Consider the following 23724-nt stretch of genomic DNA (forward strand, 5'->3'; position numbering starts at 1 on the left):
TGGAACGGAAGTGGGCCAGCGCGAGAGTTGCTGTAGCTTGCACCTGGGGTGCAAGAGCCCGTTGGGATGCAAAGTAAAGGGGGGCGGCCGGAAGGGGCTGTGCCGCAGAACTGTCTTCCGGCGCTTGCAAGAAATCCAGCGGTGGGAGTAAGATTAGGGGGACTTTCTGGGAGAGGAAAAAAAAGAGACCCTTAGTGGATGGAGGCCCGGATCTATGGGACTCACCAGTCATGCTTGTGCCTTTAGTTATATGAATAAAACCTCCAGCCTGTGCTTGTAGTGTATCAGCTGGAACAAAAACAATTTGTTTTGTTTTTGGTACTGGGAGTTGAACCCAGGGCCTCATGCATGCTAAGCAAGTGCTCTACCGCAGAGCTTACCCCGGCCCCAAAAACATAATTTAAATGTCACCAAATTTAAAGACAACACAGTGTGCCCTCAAATGACTTATGTCTAGACTGCATAACCAAAAGAAACAGTCTGAACCCAACTATCAAGTACTTATCATGGGATTTGATTTTTCAAAGAAGCATGCCTGAAAACCTGGAAAACATTTCTTCCCAGGAAACATAACCAGAGCCTAACCCTGTGTCACTCAGATAAGTGAGGGGTGCCATACTCGGCCTTCGGGATGTATGTACAGTTGTTTAAATAAATATTTGCTTGTGCCTTGCGTTTTATGTGTCTTGGAATTCTTTTATATGGGAAAAGTCAAGAACCCACCAAGGAGAATTGAGTTGAGGTACCATTCTCTTCTTTGGAGGGACCTCTTTGAACTCCTGCCAGTGAGCACTTCCGTCAAGCAACCCGGTGGCGCGGGAGGGCAGAATTTAGTCAAGGTTTCACCCGTCTTCAGTTCATATTATCATTCTCAAGGTGTTGCACATAGTAGGCACTTGGTAAGTGCTCAGTTAACTTTAAGTGATAGAACTTTTGCATGTTCATGATAGAAACCTGCACTATACAAAGCTTCCCTTCGTCTATCACTAAGTCAAGTATTTTATGTATAGTAACTACTTTCATCCTCTCAATCCATGAGGTAGATACTTCAGGATCATAGTCCCTTATCTGAGCCCTTTTACCTAGGTGTGTTTTAGAAAGCAGGATTTTTAAGATTTTAGAACAGTAAGAAGGTTTCTATTCAAATTCAAGAAGGAAATTGGTAGTGAATTATGTTGGCACTGGTCTGTAACCCCAGCGACTCAGAAGGCCGGACAGGAGGATCACAAGTTCCAGATCAGCCTCAGCAACTTAGCCAGACCCCTAAGCAATTACAATAAAATGTCTCAAAATAAAAAGGACTGGGGACGGGCTCAGTGTAAAGCACACCTGGGTTAAATCCCCAGTACAAAAAACAAACAACAAAAAAAACCTGTTGGGTTTTAGAATAACACTTAAGAGATTGTTGACCCATATATTATAATTGCATTTTATGGATAAAGGAACTTAGTCATGAATAGATGGGCCAAATAATTTGCCCAAGACAAGTGGGGGATTTTTTTTTTTTTTTTTTTTCTTCTCCATTGCTGAGGATTAAACCCCCAGCCTCACACATACTGGGCAAGCACTCTTTTACTGAGTTACTCCCCTTTCTCTTTCTCTCCCTCCCTCTCCCTCTCTCTTTCTCTCTTTTTTCCAAACAGGGTCTTGCTAAATTGCTGATGCTGGCCTCCAACTTGTGATCCTCCTGCCTCAGCCTCCTGAGTAACTGGGATTACAGGCATGTGCCAACATGTCCACCAAAAACTTGTTTTTTTTTATAAAGCACAAAATTTTAATTCCTTTTGGTTCAACTTAGAACATTATTTTTTTGTGTTATTAGAGGACTGTAAGCTCAGAAATGAACTGATTATGGGACAGCTTCAGAGCCTGTGTTTTAGTGTAGATAGAGACCAGAGCTCTGAACCCAGCTTACCAAATTTGGGCAATTTTACTTCTTAATTATTTTTTTAATATCTTGGAAGATAATACATTTGGGCCAAATTTTGTAAGTTAGAGGCTTCCCACAAATTTCACCAACAGTTAAAACTAAGCCAGTAGGTCATGAGTGAGCTATGTCATTAACATTATGTGTTATAATTAACCAAATGTGTCTTTCTGAAACACATGGAAAATGACAGACCCCCAAAACTGTCTGATTTGGAGGAAGAGGGAAGAGGAAGGCAATCATTAATCCTCTCCCAATAAATCCTTTTCCAGTAACAATGGGTTACTGGGAAAAAGCAAACTTTCATTACTTTCAGGGTTCATCCCCAGCACCTCCACCAAAAGCAAACATTCATGCCATCCTAACCACAATGGGTCCTGAAGGGAGGAGGAGGTGGACACTGAAACACTGGGCCCTGGACTTTTACCCTTTCCCATTGCTGATGAGTTCTGGAAGAAGAGCAAATAGTGAAGCTCTGGGAAACAATGGGTCCCAGAGGAAGAAGATAAGCAGTGAACACCAGTTCTGAGCTTTTCCCAGTAACAATGAGTTCTGGACTTTTTACAACTCTTTTCCTGCTTCAGCCTCCAATGATTAATTCACTCTCATTGTAAACTATAAACTCTGCAACCGCTGGCCATTTTCCTACCAAGAAAATGAGTGCCCCCCAGTGCTGATTGATTGACTCCACCGCAGAACAAAGGAAAGCTTGCTGATCTGTTTGAGGTCTGTTTCCGTCCCAGTTATTTGTGTATTCATGATGGTCCTGAAACTGTGTTTGTTATTTTTGCTTACACTTTCCACACTGTCAGAATTTACTGAATAACAAGCTGGAAACGGTGGCACACACCTGCAATCCCAGCACCTTGGGAGGCTGAGGTAGGAAGTTCTCGAGTTCAAAGCCAGCCTTGGCAACTTAGCAAGACCCTAAGCAACTCAGTGAAATCCTGTCTCTAAGTAAAATATTTTTTAAAAGGGCTGGGGTTATGGTGCAGTGGTTAAGGGCTCCTGGGTTCAATCCCTGGTACCAAAAAAAAAAAAAAAAAAAAAAAAAAAGAATAACAATATCCATGGGAGGCTGAGACAGGAGAATCGCAACTTCAAGGCCAGTCTCAACAACTTAACAAAATTGTCTCCAAAAAAAAAAAAAAAATTAAAAAGGGCTGGAGATGTTGTTCAATGGGTAGAGTGACCCTGAGTTCAGTCCTAAGTTCAGTCCCAAGTACTGGGAGAAAAAAACAAAAAAAGGAGTAAATCATGGCAAACCACTTCTTTATAAAATGAAGCAATTCAGGGTTAGGCATAGCCTGAAAACTACTATTCTATTCATCATGGAGTTAGAACAGGGCACTGTTGTGCCCAAAGGCTCGAGACCCCACAAAGACCACCAGAGACCACGATCAATGCAAGCAACAAAGAGTCATTTATTAGCAAGCTCGAGCCTGGTCCTCTGCGTCCTTAACCGGTGATGCTAAGAGAGGCCCCGAGCCCTCGTTAGCAGGGTTTTTATAATGAAAGGCAAGCAGTTTTACAGTGTTCTTTTAATTGGTTAACATTTGAACAGCTAAACATTAGTCCTCCTCTGGTTGGGTCCTGCCAATCTATTTGATTCTCATTGGGTCCTGCCAGAACTGAACGGTCCTAGTGGAAGAAGGGAGGAGGGAAGGAGTGAACTATGCAGGAGATGAGTCGGGGCTAAGCCCCGCTCCCGTTCTTGACAGATAAGGTCTCCAGGCAACCGCACATTCCTCGGACAAATATCTCTTAACAACCTTGGTAAGCACAGGGGCCCAGCAGTCCTGTTTGTCCTTGAGACAGTTAGCAGCACAGATACCACCCTGCTCTCAACAGCACAACCTGCTCTCCACACAATAAATCACATATCTGCCAGTACTGGTATGAAGGTTATTTTAAAATAATGACATTTGGGACTTCAACAGATTTAGAATTAAGCCTTTTCTCAAAGCTTCCATTATCCGGAGGCACTGGGTTCGATCGTCAGCACCACATAGAAATTAATTAATTAATTAATTAATTAATTAATTAAAAGTATGGTGTCTACAACTAGAAAAAAATCTTACAAAAAGCAAAAAACGTGCTGGGGATATATCTCAGTTGGTAGAGTGCTTGCCTTGCATGCACAAGGCCCTGGGTTCAATCCCCAGCACCACAAAAAAAAAATTTTTTTTAGAATAAAGGCATTTTAGTTTTTGCTCTTTTATTTTGAGAAAGGGACTTGCTATGTTGCCTAGGCTGGTCTCAAACTCCTCAGCTACTCTTACCTTTGCCTCCCAAGTGCTGGGACTATAGGTGTGGGACATATTTTTTCTTTTAATTTATGTGCACGTAAACTGAAGTTCTCTATAGAAGCTGCGTCTGTATTAAAGATCCTATAACCCGCTTAACTTTTGCTGATCACAACATCAAGATTATAGAGACAGAATATTGTAGGTTGAGAGCCAAAATTACCTTGCTTTGTCTATTTTAGGCCCATTAATAAGCCATTTACTTTAACTTCTGTATCTGACCTAACAGTCTAGTAACTAATGGACAAACTTCTCGAAAAGTCTCACTAAGCTTAGCAGACCTCTATCCCCCTCCATCTCTGAAGCTAAGATTATATTAACACCCAAAACCTGTAGAAGATATTTCCCTGCTCTGCCGTAGCTGCCTACCTGATGTCCCCATCAATGTTATTAGGAAAAGCATTGATGTATGACTTCCTTTTTTTCTGTGACTACGACAGTTCATGTAGGGCTGGGGTTGTAGCTGAGGGGTGGAGGGCTTCCCTCACATGTGTGAGGCACTGGGTTCAATCCTTAGCACCACATTAAAATAAATAAAATGAAGGTACTGTGTCCATCTACAACTATAAATAATTTTTAAAATATTTTTAAAAATTTTTTAAAAATCCCACTCCTCGGCCTATACCCAAAGGACTTAAAATCAGCAGACTACAGAGATACAGCCACATCAATGTTCATAGCTGCTCAGTTCACAAAAGCCAGACTGTGGAACCAACCTAGATGCCCTTCAATTGAGGAATGGATAAAGAATCTGTGATATATATATATATATATATATAGATAGATAGATAGATATCTATATATATACAATGGAATATTACTCAACTATAAAGAATAATAAAATTATGGCATTTGCAGGCAAATGGATGAAATTGGAGAATATCATGTTAAGTGAGATAAGCCAATCTCAAAAATCCAAAAGGTGAATGATCTCACTGATAAGTGGATGATGACACATAATGGGGGGTGGGAGGGGGGCAAGCATGGAGGAAGGAGGGACTGTATAGAGGGAAAAAGGAGGTGGGAGGGGTGGGGGGGAAGGAAAAAAATAACGGAATGAATCAAACATCATTTCTCTATGTAAATGTATGAATATGCAAATGGTATGCTGAAACAACATGTATCTCATTTGTTTACAATAACAATAAATTTTTAAAAAATGTATGTAAGGCATACTCATACATTGCTAGTGGAGTTGCAAATTGGTGCAGACACTCTGGAAAGCAGTATGGAGATTCCTCAGAAAGCTTGGAATGGATCCACCATTTGACCCAGCTATCCCACTCCTCGGTTTATATACAAAGGACTTAAAATCAGTACACTACAGTGATGCAGCCACATCAATGTTATAGCAGCTCAATTCACAATTGCTAGATTATGGAACCAACCTAGATGCCCTTCAATTGACAAATGGATAAAGAAACTGTGGTATATATACACAATGGAATTTTACTCAGCCATAAAGAAGAATAAAATTATGGCATTTGCTGGTGAATGGATGAAGTTGGAAAATATCATGCTAAGTGAAATAGGCCAAGCCCAAAAAAACCAAAGGCCGAATGTTTTCTCTGATAAGTGCATGACGATATATAATGAGAGGGGGTTGCGGGGGGAAGAGAAGAATGAAGGAACTTTGGAGGGTATAGAGAAAAATGGGGTGGGAAGGTGTGGGGGACAGAAAGATAATAGAATGAAACAGACAGTTTTACCCTATGTATATTTATGATTACATGAATGGTGTGAATCTATGGTTGTGTACAACCATAGAAATGAAAAGTTGTATTCCATTTGTGTACAATGAATCGAAATGCAGTCTGTAAAAATTTAATAAGAAAAATAAATAAATAAACCTCAGAGTTATATTCAAAAGGTGAAGAGGACCACTGTTACACCACCAATGGAGTACAAGAGTTTTGCTATTTCCACATCCTGGCAACATCTGTTGTTTGTTTGTTTCACAACAGCCTAACTTATGTGAGGTGGTATTTCATTGTGGTTGTATAACAGGGGTTTACTTGATGCTATGACTATATCCCTTGTCACTTCAAAACTTACATGGTTTTTTTCTTTTTCCCAACCTTTTCTCCAAACTTCTCCCTAAACTTCTGCTTCCTGATCTTCTTTTCCCTGATCTTCTCCTTCCTGATCCCTCCTCCCTCATCTCATTTTCTCCGAATTACCTCTTAAAAACTGTTCCCCATGATGGGCAGAATCACAATCTCTGAGACAGGAGTCCCCTGTGTTTCTCCTTTTCTGGAAAAGCAATAAACTGTCTTTTTCCTTTTTCTCAAAAAAAAAAAAAAAAAAAAATGGTGCATGTAACCTTTTCCAAGGTAAAATATGTCATTTAGCGTAACTTGAGTCTGTGTTCCTGGCCATTATCACTCATACTTGGCTCAAAATAAATTATTTTCTTACTTCCAAAAATGCATTTAAATTCCAATTCCAGTGTGAAGAGTAACACAAAATTGTATATATAACTTATTGACAACAGGTTACTTTATCCAGCTATAAAACATGAAATGACATGAAAAAATACCAACTAAATTTGTTATTTTTATACAAATTCAACACTTCTGCTACACATAGTTTTAGTTTGGAGAACACCAACTTGGCAATGTGCTCTACTAAGCTTTGCATTTAATTAGGTTTAATCACAGGTCTGCATGGATTAAGGAAAATCAAAGGATAGCCTTAAATCTCTTATAACTTTTAGAGTACAATTTAGAATCCATAGCATACAGTAACAATAATCACATAAACTTTTTGAGACTTACCTTCCACAAACCTTCTGCAACTTACTTAAACATTTGCAACTCCACATCCTTAGTTTTGTCCTCTTTTGTCTTGGACTTTAGTCCAAGAATATTACTTTACCAAACAAAATACATTCTCATCAAGAAACATTTCTTTTACTGTCTAATTTTCCATGCTAAAATATTTCCATTCCTATAACTTTCTTTTATCTTTTCTTCTTTTGGACCTTTTCTTAAATTTATATTCTGAAACAATAGTTATGAGTGTTATTTGTGCATTTAATTTACATAAAAATTTCATCCCAGGAGAGGGTTGGACAATCTTCCATATACAAAAATAGTGCCTTAATCTTTTTTCTCCCAGGTTGCATTTGAGGGGTTGGAGCACAGGATATTTGTGGGCCTGACCTGTCTCTCTCATCATTATCACAGTGCTATCAACTTTAAGTGAGTTCCCCACAGTTGATTATCCCCAGAGGCTCCTTTTGGGCCTTTTTCTTACACTAGGCATATTGATATGCAATGGAGGAGGCACTTTACAACCTTTTCTTTAGGCTTCCTTGAATATTCCTTTGCAGAAACTGCCTACAAAACACAGGTTGACCTTAGTTTCTGTCTTTTTCTTTCTGAGTGCAATTATTTATTCTGCCAGTCTCCCCAGGCATTTAGTTTGATGGGATACTGTTATAGCAAGAATTGCTTTGCCCCAGTGATGAATATACCCTGGGCAAATGGCATGTCCTGTCAGATCTTAAAAGGGGAGACTATTCTTGGCCCCAGGTCATAAACTGAAAACTACTGTCACATCCTTTGTAACCAGCAACCTTCACACACACACACACACACACACACACACACACACACACACACACCCAGAAGCAAAAGGGGCTGGAAGGCAAGGCAGAGGCCAGGTTCTCTTTGGTCATTTTTCTACAGCCCAGACAGCTGTTCTGGGAGTTTTCCACCCCAGTTTAAGACTGGTGTCCTTGACCACAATGAGATGATCTGTGGCTGCCTGGGGCCAGGCTAAGAAACTCCCAGCACTGGGTTTAAAAGATTGAAATCTTTTTAACCCTTTCTTCTGGTGTCCTGCTATCCTTGCACACCAGACACAGTGCCTTTTGGCAACTTCAACTTGGTTCCTGATGGGTCAGACCCCGTAGCATACAACTGCATAAATGTCTCTACAAAATCTTACTTTACCCCAACAGACCAACTTCAATGTCAAGATTGTATAATAATCCAGAAAAATCATTCAAAGACCAGACTGTGTTACCATAAACTCTCTTTCTCTTAGACAGGCTTATCCCTATAGGTGGCCCATGCAGCCAAGATCTCTCTGTTCAAGAGACTATCAGTAAAATCAATGCAGCATGGCCCATGTCTTAAAGGGCCAGTAATAGACAAAAACAAACAAACAAGTAAAAAAACAGATAAGAGAGGATTATGGAAACCAGGGCTGACAGTTACCTTTAAAATAGGCAGACGCGCACATACAAATTTCTTCCACTTACTTTACCTTTGACAGACCAACTCCAACTGCAAGATTGTAAAAAAATCCAGAAAGCTATTTAAAAGCCAGATCATTACAGTAAAACATTATCTTAGACTTGTACCTATAGGTGGACCTTTTTTCAACTTACTTTATCTCTGACAGGCCAACTCCAATTGCTGGATTGTACAAAAAACACAGAGACAATCAGAGAGGAGCCCCAAAACCATGACTGACAGACAGAAACCTCTACATTGAGCAGTCAAGATCTTTCCCAAGAGACTACTGTAGGATCAATTCAGTACTGGCCATGTCTTAAAAGGGACGGTAACAGATACAAAGAAGACAGATAATGAGAGGGAATTCCCAAGTCCAAAGCCAACAATCAGATGAGAACTTAGAACAGATCAGAAGGGAGTAAATATCCCTAGGTCTCAAGTCCCGCTTAACTGACTTCTACGTCAGTGGTGCTACAGATGTCCCCAGAAAGAAGGACCAGATGTTCCCACAAAGAGGAACCAGATGTGTAGAATCAAGGGTTTTAGAGTGCATACAGGGGGCCTTATCAAATGGCCAACATTGTTGCAACTTTCCTGAGTTGTTTCCTTTTTCTCAAAGTAGACCAATATGGAGCAACCTGTACCATTCAGGGAGAGAAGGCAGGAGTTTCTTGAAGCAAAAGGAGCTTCAGCATCTGCTGGGACAGTTCCTCAGTCCTTCCCTTTACTCAGAGGAACAGCTTCTCTGGTTCGACCCAAGGCACCATGCATCCTAACCATGGAAGTGGGGTTCCTTGGAGAGCCAGGCCTGCCCAAGAAAGCTGGAGCCAGGGCTGCTCTCAGGACCCATCAGGGATGCCAAATTTGTGGCTGAAATCTCAGTCCTTGTCCCCAAAGCTAATCCAATAACGAGGACACAATTTTGAGAAAAAGGAAAAAGGTTTACTGCTTTGCTAGCAAAGGAGAAACACAGGGACATCTGTCACAGAGACTGTGATTCTGCCCATCAGAACAGGAGGCTTTTAAAGAGGTGACTCAAAGGCTAGTCCATGTGTTCCATGTGTGGGGAGTTGTAATTCACTTGTTAATTTGAGAGACAGACATTTCTGAGATCTTCTGGTGGCATCCCCAAAGTCTGGATTACTTGGTTCCAATGGTGGGTGTGTGCTCAGGGACAGATAAATCTGCCTCGAATGGGGAAGAAAAGTGATTCCTCTTTCCCCTGAGATTAGGGATAGGGAGACATCGTGGAGGAGTGATACCGCCGTTTACCGGTGACGAGTTCTGCTTCTTCTAATGTTGAAGATTAAGCACTAGAGAAGCACGCCAAGGCAAGCATATTAAGCAGGTTTATTTAAAGGGAATAATACAGACTTCTCCTGGCAGGGAGAAGGGGGCCATGGCTGATGTTCTAAAAGTCCCAAGAAGTGAGCGTGCACCCTACATCTTTTATAGGTTAAAGTCTCTTTTGTTCTCCAGTTTTCTTCCCCCTTATCTCTCCTTCCTGCCTTCATGACTAGGCCTGGTTTTGCATTAAGTGAGAAGCCATGGGCAGGGGGAGGGCCAAGGTGATTCAGGCAGATAAGGGCCCAGGGGGCATTAATTAGCAGCTCCTTGTTTGCAGCCCTTGATAAAGGCAGGTAAATTTGGTAATCAATGGGCTCCGGAGATCTTTGACATTCCATTCTTCCAGGGGCAGTCTCCAACTTCCAAAGGGAGATGGCTTCATGGCTTCATTTCCTCGAATTGACCCGATTCCCTATTTCTACACTAACTACCTGTCCTTAATTCTGGCTTCATTCCCCCCTTTAGCTATAGGAACTCCTAACTGCTTTAAGGAAAAGGGGGCGTCGGTCATTCTGGCTGCTTCAAAGCTGAAAGGGGGCAGTGAGGGGCAAGCAGTTTGGAGTTCCTTTTTTTAAAATCGGGTCAATCGAGGGGTCCAAGGTAGAAGTCTGGTTGGGGAAGAGCAGGTTGTAAAGTCATCTGGGGGTGGGTGCTTCTATGATAGAAGAACAAAAAGACATGAGTACTCAAATGAGATCAGTACAAAGTAAATGTTGCAGCATCTGGAACATGCCACTGAGTATCATGAAAATGACAGAAGTCAATCTCTCACCAGGAGGTGGAAGAACTGAGAAATTGTTCCCATAACTAGGCCTAGCAAAGGCTGGAAAGGACAAGGCCTTTATTTGGGAACTTTAACATTGTCCAGGTTATCAGGAATGTAAACACAACATTTAACTCTTAATGTCATAGATGTCCCCAGAAAATATAGTTAAGCTACTTAATGTCATTTGATTCTTGTAAAATATCCCTTTATTGGTATAACCTGTGTTTAGTAGCGATCTCTATATTTCCGTTACTTAGGGCTAGATAATCATACGAGCAAACATAGATTAAGTCTACCTGTGTAGCTTAGGAAGGTCTGCAGACCTTAAACTGACTAAAAACTTCTGGCAGTTTCTCTTGAGAGTTTTCAGGCACATTTGCTGAAGGATCTTTTATTTGTAGCTTCCAGTCTCTATTCTAGTGGGCTAATACAAGTGTACATCTTAAGTTACATTTAACTATTATTTCTTTTAAATGCCCAAGAATGGCTATATTTTGGTTTTCACTGTTTTGCTGGGTGTCTAAGATCAAGCTGGTCAAATTGACCTGGTTCCTGTCTTGTTAAAGAGTCAGCTGAGTTCCCACAGGGGCCACTTGTAGAGAACTGAAGAGCAGCTTCTTAGCTCCACCAGTGCTATTGGTTAGGTAGGGTCTCCTTGATGAGGTGACTTCCTTTGGAAGCATAAAGGGATGTCTCCCTTTTTCCATGACCCTCCTTTGCAGCAGATGCACTGAGTGATTTTTCATCCTCTAGTCTCAACAATCTCCTTGATCAGGAGGTTGTGTGACCCAGAGTTGCAGCACTCCTTAGAGAAGTCCTCTTATTCCCTGGGTTCAGGCTGACTGAGAGCAAAAGATCCAAATACTGGTCTATCTTGCCTTCTGTATTTAATTCCAATCTCTAAGTTTGATCTTAATCATCCAGCAAGCCAGTCTCACCAGTCATAAAGTAAGAGTACTGGGCCTTAACTTTAATGTCCATAACTTTACAGTTATTTACCCTTTTATCTAACTGGAGTCTGCATTAGTTCTGGAAGTTACCACTATCTGTTAGGTGATGGCTTATTATCACAAGTTACCTAGGTTGCGTGTTCTTGAAGCACCTACTTCTGCAAAACATTAACAGGTAACAATTTTACAAAATGAAATTAGCAAGAGTAAAAATATATTCAGCTTGTATAATAGCTATCTTGAATTTTGACTGAGAACCACATTATATTCCCTATTTGAGATCATAGTAATTTTACAACAAAAAACCAATCTTTTGACTATAACTTTAAATAAGCTGAAGTCTGACTAACAAATAAATAAGCTGGAGTCACTCTAACATGCAGTAAGGTTGGAGGCAGAGCCTTATCTCAGGTAAGGCGTGGCTCTTTACAGATCTTAAGTGTTCTAATTCTGATGTTGATCTTTGCTTCCTCCTTAAATATCATGAAGTAGTCTACATATACTGTTTCCTCAGTCTATATAAACTTTATAATTAACACAATTTAACATTGTATGTAAAACATGAATCAAAGAAAGGCTGAGAGAGCTTTCAACTTTCCTTTCATATGTCAAAGTGGCAAAATGTTTTCATGTTTCAGAATATTAACCTTTAAACAAGTCAGGCTCTAACTTTTATAAATACATTTACACTTGAAATTCTTTTTCTCAGTGTAAAAAGTAACCAATTTTGCATATACCCTATTGATAACAGGTCCTATAATAGAACATTAAATGATAGAAATTAATCCCCAATAAAATTTACTCTTTATAAGCTTAAAATTACCATTACAGACAAGTTTAATCTGGAGAATAGCAGCTGGATAAATTCCCTGCTTTAAAACTTGTATACCTGAAAAATATGAACACATTTAATATACAACTAGTGACCACTTCACAATTACCTTGACACTTTTTTCTTACCAAATTTAGTTTTTTAAGAAAAATGTAGACTCTGTAACACAGTACAATACTCTAACAGTTGTTTAACCATAATTGTTTACACCCAATTTTTAAGACTAATTGTTCTAAAGAATAAAACTTAATAGACACAAAGTTAAGAGTAAATTAGTGTTTCTAAGAAATCCTTGCCATTTTACCATATAGATTAAACTTTGGTTTATATCAGAACATTAGTATTTCACCTTAGGAAAAACCTTAAATAGCTTTAGCTGTCTCACATACATACAACCAACTTAGTTACACGCAAACTTGTTGAAACTTGCCCTTTACGTACACAGACTTTCTTAGCACTTACTTAGACCCTCATGTATTTCATCGCACAAGCACTTTCTTACCCAGAAACATTTTCTTTTTCCTTTTACTAAATATATTTCCATACCCAGAACCTTTTATTTTCTCTTTCCTATTCGTTGACCCCTTTTTGTTCACATTCTGAAACAACTCTTATGAAATTTCTGAATTTAGATAAATTACTCTATTTTAATAAGATTGAATATTTTGCTGTTTATAGTACTCTAATTGAAACACAGTTGAAACTTTTGGGACCCTTTGTATATAGAATTCCACTTGTTAGGACATAACTCTTAGTAACCTTGTTTTTAGTTTAGTGATGACACAAAGCAAGTTTAAACCCTTTTATTTACTAACCTATGAAAACACCAATAATGTTTGAGTATGATACCCCATGGAATTTAAGGAGTTAAGAGTACTTGATGTTATTTAACAATTAGCATTTTAACTTTGAAAATTAATCAGATGTCTCTACAAACACATTTGAATAATCCCATACATGTTAACTCTAATTCACTTATTCTGTAAAAACCAAGAAATCAGACAAGTGTCCTGAACAGTATTTGCTGTCTCTTTCCTGTTGAAGAAAAGTCTTAGAAACAATTGATATTAGACATTTTATTAACATCAATATTTTATTAGCTCGACCACCTAGAGACTTGCGAGTTATTTTCAAAGACATTTTACTTTCATTAGTTTACCCAATTTGAATTGAACCTTTAAATCACGTGAATTAAAAGTATTTGGATCCATTTTTAAATTTTAATTTTAGGAGCGCTCAGTTTTGATACAGACAACACCAGACAGCACGACATACAAATAACACAAAATCAAAGGCCTTGTAACTTTATAGGTGAATCTCCATTGCAATGTAACAGATGTTCAAAAGCTGTAGTTGAATAAAAAAATAGAACTTATCAAAAAAATCATGAGCTCAAAAAATATATAGAATTAAAAAAAAACAAGAGTCCTGGAAAAATGATACGGCCGTTAATTACTTTAGTAAGGCACCATAAAATTTACTTTTGCTGGAGTTTAAGTAAGGCTCTTTTTTACCTTTTTTTTCTTGGGTTTGAGACCGGTCTCCTACTGAGCCTTTAGGCTTCCTATTTACATTTCAATGTAAGCCTTGACTGAGATCTGGAAGGATCTAACAGGTTTTAACAGAAACCTTGTGCCTAGGGTATTTTAGTCATTTCATTAGGACAGGTTGGATGTCAAAGAAAATTATGAGACCTTATTTTCCATTTCTTTTGAGAATGAAGCTACTTTGCTAAGTTCCTCACTGAGATATGCCATTGGTTATTGAGTTGCCTATGGCTGCCTATCCAGGATTTATTTTCCCCTTTTGTGACAAAGAGGTTAAATTTTGCTTCATAGGTAAGCTGAGGACAGGAGCTTGAAGTAAGGCCCCTTCCTGGGGCAGAATATTGTGCTATGGTGGCTATTTCCTGTAGTTGAACCTGTTGATGACATAATTAAGCTTTATTTTTTTGAGATCTTTTAATTCCTATTAGCTAAGAAGTTTAGGAGTTCTGCAATGGCCTTTTGATATTCCTCCTGGGTGGAGACACATAAAGGATGTCATTTACTTACTGGAGAACAATCACAGATGTTTTATCTCTGAATTTTGTTAAGTCCTTAGCTAAGGTTTGTCCGGAACAGGTGAGGGCCATCTAAATCCTAAGGCAATACTGTCTAGGTTAGTTGAGATACAGCATCTGGTTCCTCAAAGGCTAACAGAAATTGCCATTCAGAGTCTAGCATAAACAGGAAAAGCCATCTTTTAAATCTAACTTAGTAAACCAAGCAGCAGTTGGAATCCAAGATAAAAGTGTATGGATTAAGAACTACAGGATGGGGGAAATTACTGCTTCATTATTCTAAGGTCTTGGACTAGGCAGTTTGCTTTTTAACTCCTAAATGGGCAAATTGCATGGACTATTGCAAGGCATTAAAAGTTTCTATCAGTTTGAATGATCTTTAATAAGTCCTTTTTCTTGCCTATATGTTCCCTTTTTTTCTTTTTGATGTCTATTAAAAACAGAAGATGCAAGCTGGAGAAGATCATCTGAGGATTGATCAGGGCCATGTGCCAATTTTGAAATTTCCTCTAAATATTTGGGGCTGACTAAATGATAAATTTATACTTTAAAAGTAGGTGACCCTTTATGGATTCAGGATTCAGAGTGGTGTGCTTTCTTATTGCTTTCCTAAGTCTCCCCATGAAAATAGCAGGACTTTCGTGAAGGCTGCATAATAGTTTTTTGGCATTCTACTCATTATTGGATGGTTTCTGGGAAGTGCCTGTGCTCTAGATGGTTAATAGCATAATTTTCCAGGTGAGGTCAAATACCTGGCATAAGTTTTGAAACATCTCAATATTTATTAGGATCCTCCAAAAGCCTCCTTAAATTTTTGTCTATCTTAAGTTGGGAGGGTTCCCTCAATTTTCCTCCCTTAGTGGGCGATTCCTCAAGACTTTCTCCTCTCATGGTAGAGATTATTGCTGTCAAGCATGGTAACATATGAAAGGCACTTTTCTTGATCATTTGCAATTTAGCAGTATGCAGGCTAGTGGTGAACCTGGCAATACTGTTGAGAGAGAAGCTCCCTTCTGAGTTAGAAGTATTAGGGACGTCTCCCTAACTGAGCTTCCTTATGGTCCAGAAAAACCCGTCTCTCACTACCTGGCTTTGCCAAAGTTATTTCTGGCCTTCTTCGGCAAAGTGCTAGGGTCCTAGTTTGCCCTGTGCTAGAGACCCTGGGAGGATTCAGACTTAAGGGCATTACTGCTTTCCTCCCTGCCACTATAAATTCCTAATTATGAAAAGAGATGACAAAAGTAAAAAGTGTGCCTTTTACCTATGTTCTTGCCCTGTAGACTAAAGGAATCTCTGGAGGGTGAGGGGACATCTATTGGTTGTTAGGCGTATAACGCCCTTTGCTTGGAGGGTCTCATGGGAGGGGTTTTTAAATGCCTCCCTCTTGCAGCTTAAAGAGAACACAGTGAGCACATTTAAGCATGGGAACAGTAATGGGGAGACTCTAGATGTCTAGACTAGTGAAGGCTAACTATGCGAACAAAGGGAACCTGGGTATTTTCATACTAATCATCCCAGGCCTTAATCCTACAGCTTGAATTCCTAATGTCTGACCGGCAAGGGAAGGGGAGCATCCAGGAGGGAGTGGATGTGCGGGAGTGTTGTGCACTGTATGGCCCATACGGAGGCAAAGGTGATTGGCGCTTTCCCTCAGTGCCATTGTCTACCGATCAGTCTGGATACCCTTCAGGGCTGTCGGGAGGGGGAGTCTGGAGAAGGAACCTTTGGGGTCCACCCGAGAGTAGCCCGGGTCAAGAACCCCGCAGTTGCTCCAACCCTTCCTCCACCTCCACGCATCCTGGGCAGATCAGGACTAGGGACACTGTGTACTTGCGGCAATTGCGCTCCGGGCCTGGACAGAAAAGTAGGAAACGGCTTCAGCAGAGCCCCAACATGCCTGCAGAGCAGGGGATTGGAAACTTGCCTGGGCCGGGAAACCTCTCACCCGAGTCTTAAGGATGGCGGCTGCACTAACTGCATTTAAGTAGCCGACGGGTGCCCATTTTGCCCTCCAAAAATAAAGAGACAGAAAGAAAGATGCACCTCAAACAGATGTGGGGTGTGTGGAGAGAGAAGCTTACTTACCTTGGCGTAAATCTCGGTGGGACCTCCAAATCTGATACCGCCGTTTACCGGTGACGAGTTCTGCTTCTTCTAATGTTGAAGATTAAGCACTAGAGAAGCACGCCAAGGCAAGCATATTAAGCAGGTTTATTTAAAGGGAATAATACAGACTTCTCCTGGCAGGGAGAAGGGGGCCATGGCTGATGTTCTAAAAGTCCCAAGAAGTGAGCGCGCACCCTACATCTTTTATAGGTTAAAGTCTCTTTTGTTCTCCAGTTTTCTTCCCCCTTATCTCTCCTTCCTGCCTTCATGACTAGGCCTGGTTTTGCATTAAGTGAGAAGCCATGGGCAGGGGGAGGGCCAAGGTGATTCAGGCAGATAAGGGCCCAGGGGGCATTAATTAGCAGCTCCTTGTTTGCAGCCCTTGATAAAGGCAGGTAAATTTGGTAATCAATGGGCTCCGGAGATCTTTGACATTCCATTCTTCCAGGGGCAGTCTCCAACTTCCAAAGGGAGATGGCTTCATGGCTTCATTTCCTCGAATTGACCCGATTCCCTATTTCTACACTAACTACCTGTCCTTAATTCTGGCTTCAGGAGCACGGAGAGAGGAAGAGAAAGAAACATGTCCATTTAAAAAATAAGTTGCAGTAGCAGAGCAGTGAAGGCTACAATCAAAGCATAAAGTGGGCCACTGTTACAAGATGTTTCATTCATGCTGATATAAACAGTAAACTTTCTCTAAAGTTTGATCCTAAAGAATAGGTTTCTGGTCAGGCACAGTTGTGCACACCTGTAATCCCAGTGACTCGGGCGGCTGAGGCCGGGAAAAGCACAAATTCAAGGTTAACCTGGGCAATTTAGTGGGACCCTTTCTCAAAATAAAAAATTTAAAATGCTGGGGATGTAGTTCAGTGGTAAAGTGCACCTGGGTTCAATCCTCAGCCTGCCCCCACCCCGAAGAAAGTCATTTGATTAGCCACCTAATTACAGGAGTACAGGAGGGATATTCTCTCACATTGATAGGTTCTACCAACATTGAGGGGAGGAGATACCACAAGATGTGGGATATTTTAGAATTCTTCCTGCCACACTGCCCCTAACGAGAGGGCAAAAGGATGGAGCTGAATCTGTCTCACTTCTTTCCATTAAGCACTCTCCCTGGCTTTCTTTTCCCTTTCAAAACTTCTCTGTGTGGCTCTAATGGGATTCCATCAGGTCAGGAGGAAAAGAGGGCAGATAGCCTCAGTGAAATTTGTCCATCCTTGGGCTTCCAGCAGGGGTTATAGACCTGCTTCTGTCATGGAATGTTCTCCCTTATCCCCTCTGTAGGAAGAAGGTGGAGAAGCTAGGGAGAGGGCTGAGAGGGATCCAGTTGGACCAGGTAAACCCCTGGATGCCTCCTCCTCAGACATTCTCCAGTAAGTCATTTTCTACCAGAGACAGAAGACTGACCCCAATCCAAAACCAGTCATGTATCCCAGGGGCAGCTGCTTAAGTCTGCTTAGATCCTAAAATGGAAGGAGCAACTTTCTGATGGTCCCTAGAAAACAAAGGTGGTAGAAGAAACACAACTCTAGTGCTAAGAAAGGTAGAGCACAGTCATTGTCAGCCCTCAGGCCAGTGTGGAGCTGGGGGGACAACCCTCCCTCCTGCTCTTTCATTAATGTGCCCCAACCCAGCACTTTGGCTGAACCCATTCAAAGGTGAAGGACAGGGGAGCCTTCGGGAAGCAGTCTCCAAGCCCAGACCAGGCCACAGGAAGGAAGGTGCAGAATGGGCACGGAGGGGCAGACAGCACACTATGTGTGGGTCCCCCAGAGTTCTACAGGGCCCTGGGCCATGCACAGAGACTGCAGGGTGAATCTTGCCCCAGCTGGCACAGCCAGTTAGACCTTTAGCACCAAGTATAAAAGAATCAGCGGGGCTGGGGTTGTGGCTCAGTGGCAGGGCGCTTGCCTCACATGCACGCAGCCCTGGGTTTGACCCTCAGCACCACATATGAATAAAGGTATTGTGTCCACCTACAACTAAGACAAAATATTTTTCCTTTTTCTTTTTTTTAAATATTTTTTATTTTTACAGACACATTTTGATTCATTGTACACAAATGGAATACAACTTTTCATTTCTATGGTTGTACACAATGTAGATTCACATGTAGATTCACACCATTCATGTAATCAAACATATATATAGGGTAATACTGTTTCATTCTACTGTTTTCAATTCCCACCCCCTTTTCCTCTACACCCTCCAAAGTTCCTTCATTCTTCTCTTTCCCTGCCCGGCTACCCCCGCATCCTTATATATTGTCATGCACTTATCAGAGAAAACATTTGACCTTTGGTTTTTTGGGCTTGGCTTATTTCACTAAGCATGGTATTTTCCAACTTCATCCATTTACCAGCAAATGCCATAATTTTATTCTTCTTTATGGCTGAGTAATATTCCATTGTGTATATATATCACAGTTTCTTTATCCATTTGTCAATTGAAGGGCATCTAGGTTGGTTCCACAATCTAGCTATTGTGAATTGAGCTGCTATGACATTGATGTGGCTGCCTCACTTGTAGTGTGCTGATTTTAAGTCCTTTGTGTATAAACTGAGGAGTGGGATAGCCGGGTCAAATGGTGGGTCCATTCCAAGCTTTCTGAGGAATCTCCATACTGCTTTCCAGAGTGATTGTACCAATTTGCAACTCCACTACCAATGTATGAGTGTGCCTTTTTCCCCACATCCACGCCAACACTTGTTATTGCTTGTGTTCTTGATAATAGCCATTCCAGTTGGAGTTAGATGAAATCTTAGGGTGGTTTTAATTTGTATTCCTCTAATTACCAGGGATGCTGAGCACTTTTTATATATTTGTTGATCACCCATATATCTTCTTCTGTGGAGTGTCTGCCCATTTCCTTAGCCCATTTATTAATTGGGTTCTTTGTATTTTGGGTGTAAAGTTTTTGAAGTTCTTTATAAACTTTGGAGACGAATGCTCTGTCTGATGTGTGTGTGGAAAAGATTTTTTCACACTCTGTAGGCTCTCTTTTCACATTGTTGATTGTTTCCTGTGCTGAGAAAAAACTTTTTAGTTTGAATCTATCCCATATATTGATTCTTGCTTTTATTTCTTGCACTATGGGGGTCTTGTTAAGGAAGTCTGGTCCTAAGCCAACATGATGGAGATTTGGGCCTAGTTTTTCTTCTATTTGGTGAAGGATCTCAGGTCTAATTCCTAGATCCTTGATCCATTTTGAGTTGAGTTTTGTACAGGGTGAGAGATAGGAGTTTAGTTTCATTTTACTGCATATGGATTTCCAGTTTTCCCAGCATTATTTGTTGAAAAGGCTATGTTTTCTCCATTGCATATTTTTAGCACCTTTGTCTAGTATGAGAAAATTGTATTTATTTGGGTTTCTGTCCATGTCCTCTATTCTGTACCATTGATCTACCTGTCTATTTTGGTATCAATACCATGCCATTTTTGTTACTGTTGCTTTGTAGTATAGTTGAAGTTCTGGTATTGTGATACCCCGTGCTTCACACTTCCTGCTAACGATTACTTTAGCTATTCTGGGTTTCTTATTCTTCCAGATGAATTTCATGATTGCTTGCTCTATTTCTGTAAGGTACATCATTGGGATTTTAATTGGAATTGCATTGAATCTGTATAGCACTTTTGGTAGTATGGCCATTTTGACAATATTAATTCTGCCTATCCAAGAACATGGGAGATCATTCCATCTTCTAAGGTCTTCCTCAATTTCTTTCTTCAATGTTTTGTAGTTTTCATTGTAGACAGCTTTTACCTCTTTGGTTAGATTGATTCCCAAGTATTTTATGTTTTTTGAGGCTATTGCAAATGGAGTTGTTTTCCTCAATTTCCTTTCAGATGTTTCATCGCTTGTGTATGAAAATGCTTATAGATTTATGTGTGTTGATTTTATAGTCTGCTATTTTGCTGAATTTATTGATGAGGTCTAGAAGTTTTCTGGAGGAGTTTTTTGGATCCTCTAAATATAAAATCTTGTCATCAGCAAATAGTGACAGCTTAAGTTCCTCTTTTTCTATTCATATCCCCTTAATTTCTTTAGTCTGTCTAATTGCTCTGGCTAGTATTTCAAGAACAATGTTGAATAGAAGTGGTGAAAGAGGACATCCCAGTCTTGTTCCCCTTTTTAAAGGGAATGCTTTCTGTTTTTCTCCATTAAGAATAATGTTGGCCATGGGCTTAGCATAAATAGCCTTTACAATGTTCAGGTATGTTCCTACTATCCCTATTTTTTCTAGTGTTTTGAGCATGAAGGGGTGTTGTATTTTGTCAAATGCTTTTTCTGCGTCATTCGAAATAACCATATGATTCTTGTCCTTAAGTCTATTGACATGATGGATTATGTTTATTGATTTACAGATGTTAAACCATCCTTGCATTCTAGGGATGAACCCCACTTGATTGTGGTGCACAATTTTCTTAATATGTTTTTGGATACAGTTTGCCAGTATTTTGTTAAGGATCTTTGCATCTATATTCATCAAGAATATTGGTCTAAAATTTTCTTTCCTTGATGTGTCTTTTCCTGGTTTGGGTATGAGGGTGGTATTAGCTTCATAGAATGAGTTTGGTAGGGTACCCTCCTTTCCTATTTCCTGGAATACTTTGAGAAGTATTGGAATGAGTTCTTCTTTGAAGGTCTTGTAGAACTCGGCTGAGAATCTGTCTGGTCCTGGGCTTTTCTTGGATGGTAGATTTTTAATGGCTTCTTCTATTTCATTGCTTGATATTGATCTGTTTAAATTGTGTATGTCCTCCTGGTTCAGTTTGGGAGAAGCATATGTCTCTAGAAATTTGTCAATGTCTTCAGAAGTTTCTATTTTGTTGGAATACAGATTTTCAAAGTAGCTTCTCAATATGTGATGTATCTCAATGAATGGTGTCTGCGTGATATTTCCTTTTTCATCACAAATTTTAGTAATTTGAGTTTTCTCTCTTCTTCTCTTTGTTAGTGTGGCTAAGGGTTTGTCTATTTTATTTACTTTTACAAAGAACCAACTTTTCATTTTGTCAATTTTTTGAATTATTTCTTTTATTTCAATTTCATTGATTTCAGCTCTGATTTTAATTATTTTCTGTCTTCTACTACTTTTGCTGTTATTCTGTTCTTCTTTTTCTAGGGTTTTGAGCTATAATGTTAGGTCATTTAGTTGTTGACTTTTCATTCTTTTCTGGAATGCGCTCCATGCAATGAATTTCCTCTTAGTACTGCTTTCATAGTGTCCCAGAGATTTGATATGTTGTATCATCGTTCTCATTGACCTCTAAGAATTTTTTAATCTCCTCCCTGATATTTTCTGTTATCCATGTTTCATTCAATAGCATGTTATTTAGTCTCCAGGTGTTGGAGTAATTTCTGTTTTTTATTTTGTCATTGATTTCTACTTTCATTCCATTTCGATCTTATTTCCAATAGAACACAAGGCAGTATCTCTAGTTTTTTGCATTTCCTAAGGGTTGCTTTGTGGCATAACATATGGTCTATTTTCGAGAAGGTTCCATGTGCTGCTGAGAAGAAAGTGAATTCGCTCGTTGATGGATGGAATATTCTATATATGTCTACTAAGTCTAGGTTATTGATTGTGTTATTGAGTTCTATGATTTCTTTGGTTGGTTTTTGTTTGGAAGTTCTATCCAGTGGTGACAGCGGTGTGTTAAAGTCACCTAGAATTATTGTGTTGTGGTCTATTTGATTCCTGGAATTGAGAAGGATTTGTTTGATGTACAGGGATGCACCATTGTTTGGGGCATAAATATTAACTGTTGTTATGTCTTCCTGATTTATGGTTCCCTTAAGCAGTATGAAATGTCCTTCTTTATCCCTTCTGACTAACTTTGGCTTGAAGTCCACTTTATATGAAATAAGGATGGAAACCCCTGCTTTTTTACATGAGTCCATGTGTGTGGTAGGTTTTTCCCCATCCTTTCACCTTTAGTCTGTGGATGTCCTTTTCTATGAGATGAGTCTCTTGCAGGCAGCATATTGTTGGGTCTTTCTTTTTAATCCATTCTGCCAGTCTATGTCTTTTGATTGATGAGTTTAGGCCATTAATGTTCAGGGTTATTATTGAGATATGATTTGTATTCCTAGTCATTTGGGCTTATTTTTGGTTTTTCAGTTGGCTTGGTTTCTCCTTTGAGTGGGTTTTTCTTTAAGGTATTTCCTCCCTTTGCTGACCTACATTGTTGTTTTTCATTTCCTCCTCATGGAATATTTCGTTGAGAATATTCTGTAGCGCAGGCTTACTATTTGTAAATTCTTTTAACTTTTGTTTATCATGGAAGAATTTTATTTCATCTTCAAATCTGAAGGTTAGTTTTGCTGGGTATTGGTTGGCAACCATGTTCTTTCAGAGCTTGAAATATGTTGTTCCAGGCCCTTCTAGCTTTTAGAGTCTGGGTTGAGAAGTGTGCTGATATCCATATTGGTCTCCCCCTATATGTAATCTGATGTTTTTCTCTTGCAGCCTTCAAAATCTTATCTTTATTTTGTATGTTAGGCATTTTCATTATAATGTACCTTGGTGTGGATCTGTTGTGATTTAGTGTATTTGGTGTTCTGTAAGCCTCTTGTATTTGATTTTCCGTTTCATTCTTCAGGTTTGGGAAATTTTCTGATATTATTTCATTGAATAGGTTGTTCATTCCTTTGGTTTGTATCTCTGTGCCTTCCTCAATCCTGATAATTCTTAAATTTGGTCTTTTCATGATGTCCCATAGTTTTTGGAGATTCTGTTCATGATTTCTTACCATCTTCTCTGTTTGGGCAACTTTATTTTCAAGATTCAATATTTTGTCTTTATTGTCTGAGGTTCTGTCTTCCAAGTGGTCTAGTCTTTTGGTGATGCTTTCCACTGAGCTTTTTATTTGGTTTATTGTTTCCTTCATTTCAAGGATTTCTGTTTTTTTTTTTTTTTTTTTTTGAGAATCTCTATCTCTTCATTGAAATGATCTTTTGCTTCCTGCAGTTGCTCTTTCAACTGCTTATTGATATTATCGATCATTGCCTGCATTTGCTCTCTTATCTCATCCTTGCTTCACGAATCATCTTAATCATTTATAATCTGTTCTGACATTTTTATTACCATACTATCATTGGATTCTATTAATATAGAATCTAAATTTGTTTGGATCATTTTCTTCCCTTGTTTTTTCATGTTATTCATGTA

This window comes from Sciurus carolinensis, chromosome 13, assembly GCF_902686445.1.
Source record: "Sciurus carolinensis chromosome 13, mSciCar1.2, whole genome shotgun sequence".
In the NCBI taxonomy this organism is placed as follows: Eukaryota; Metazoa; Chordata; class Mammalia; order Rodentia; family Sciuridae; genus Sciurus; species Sciurus carolinensis.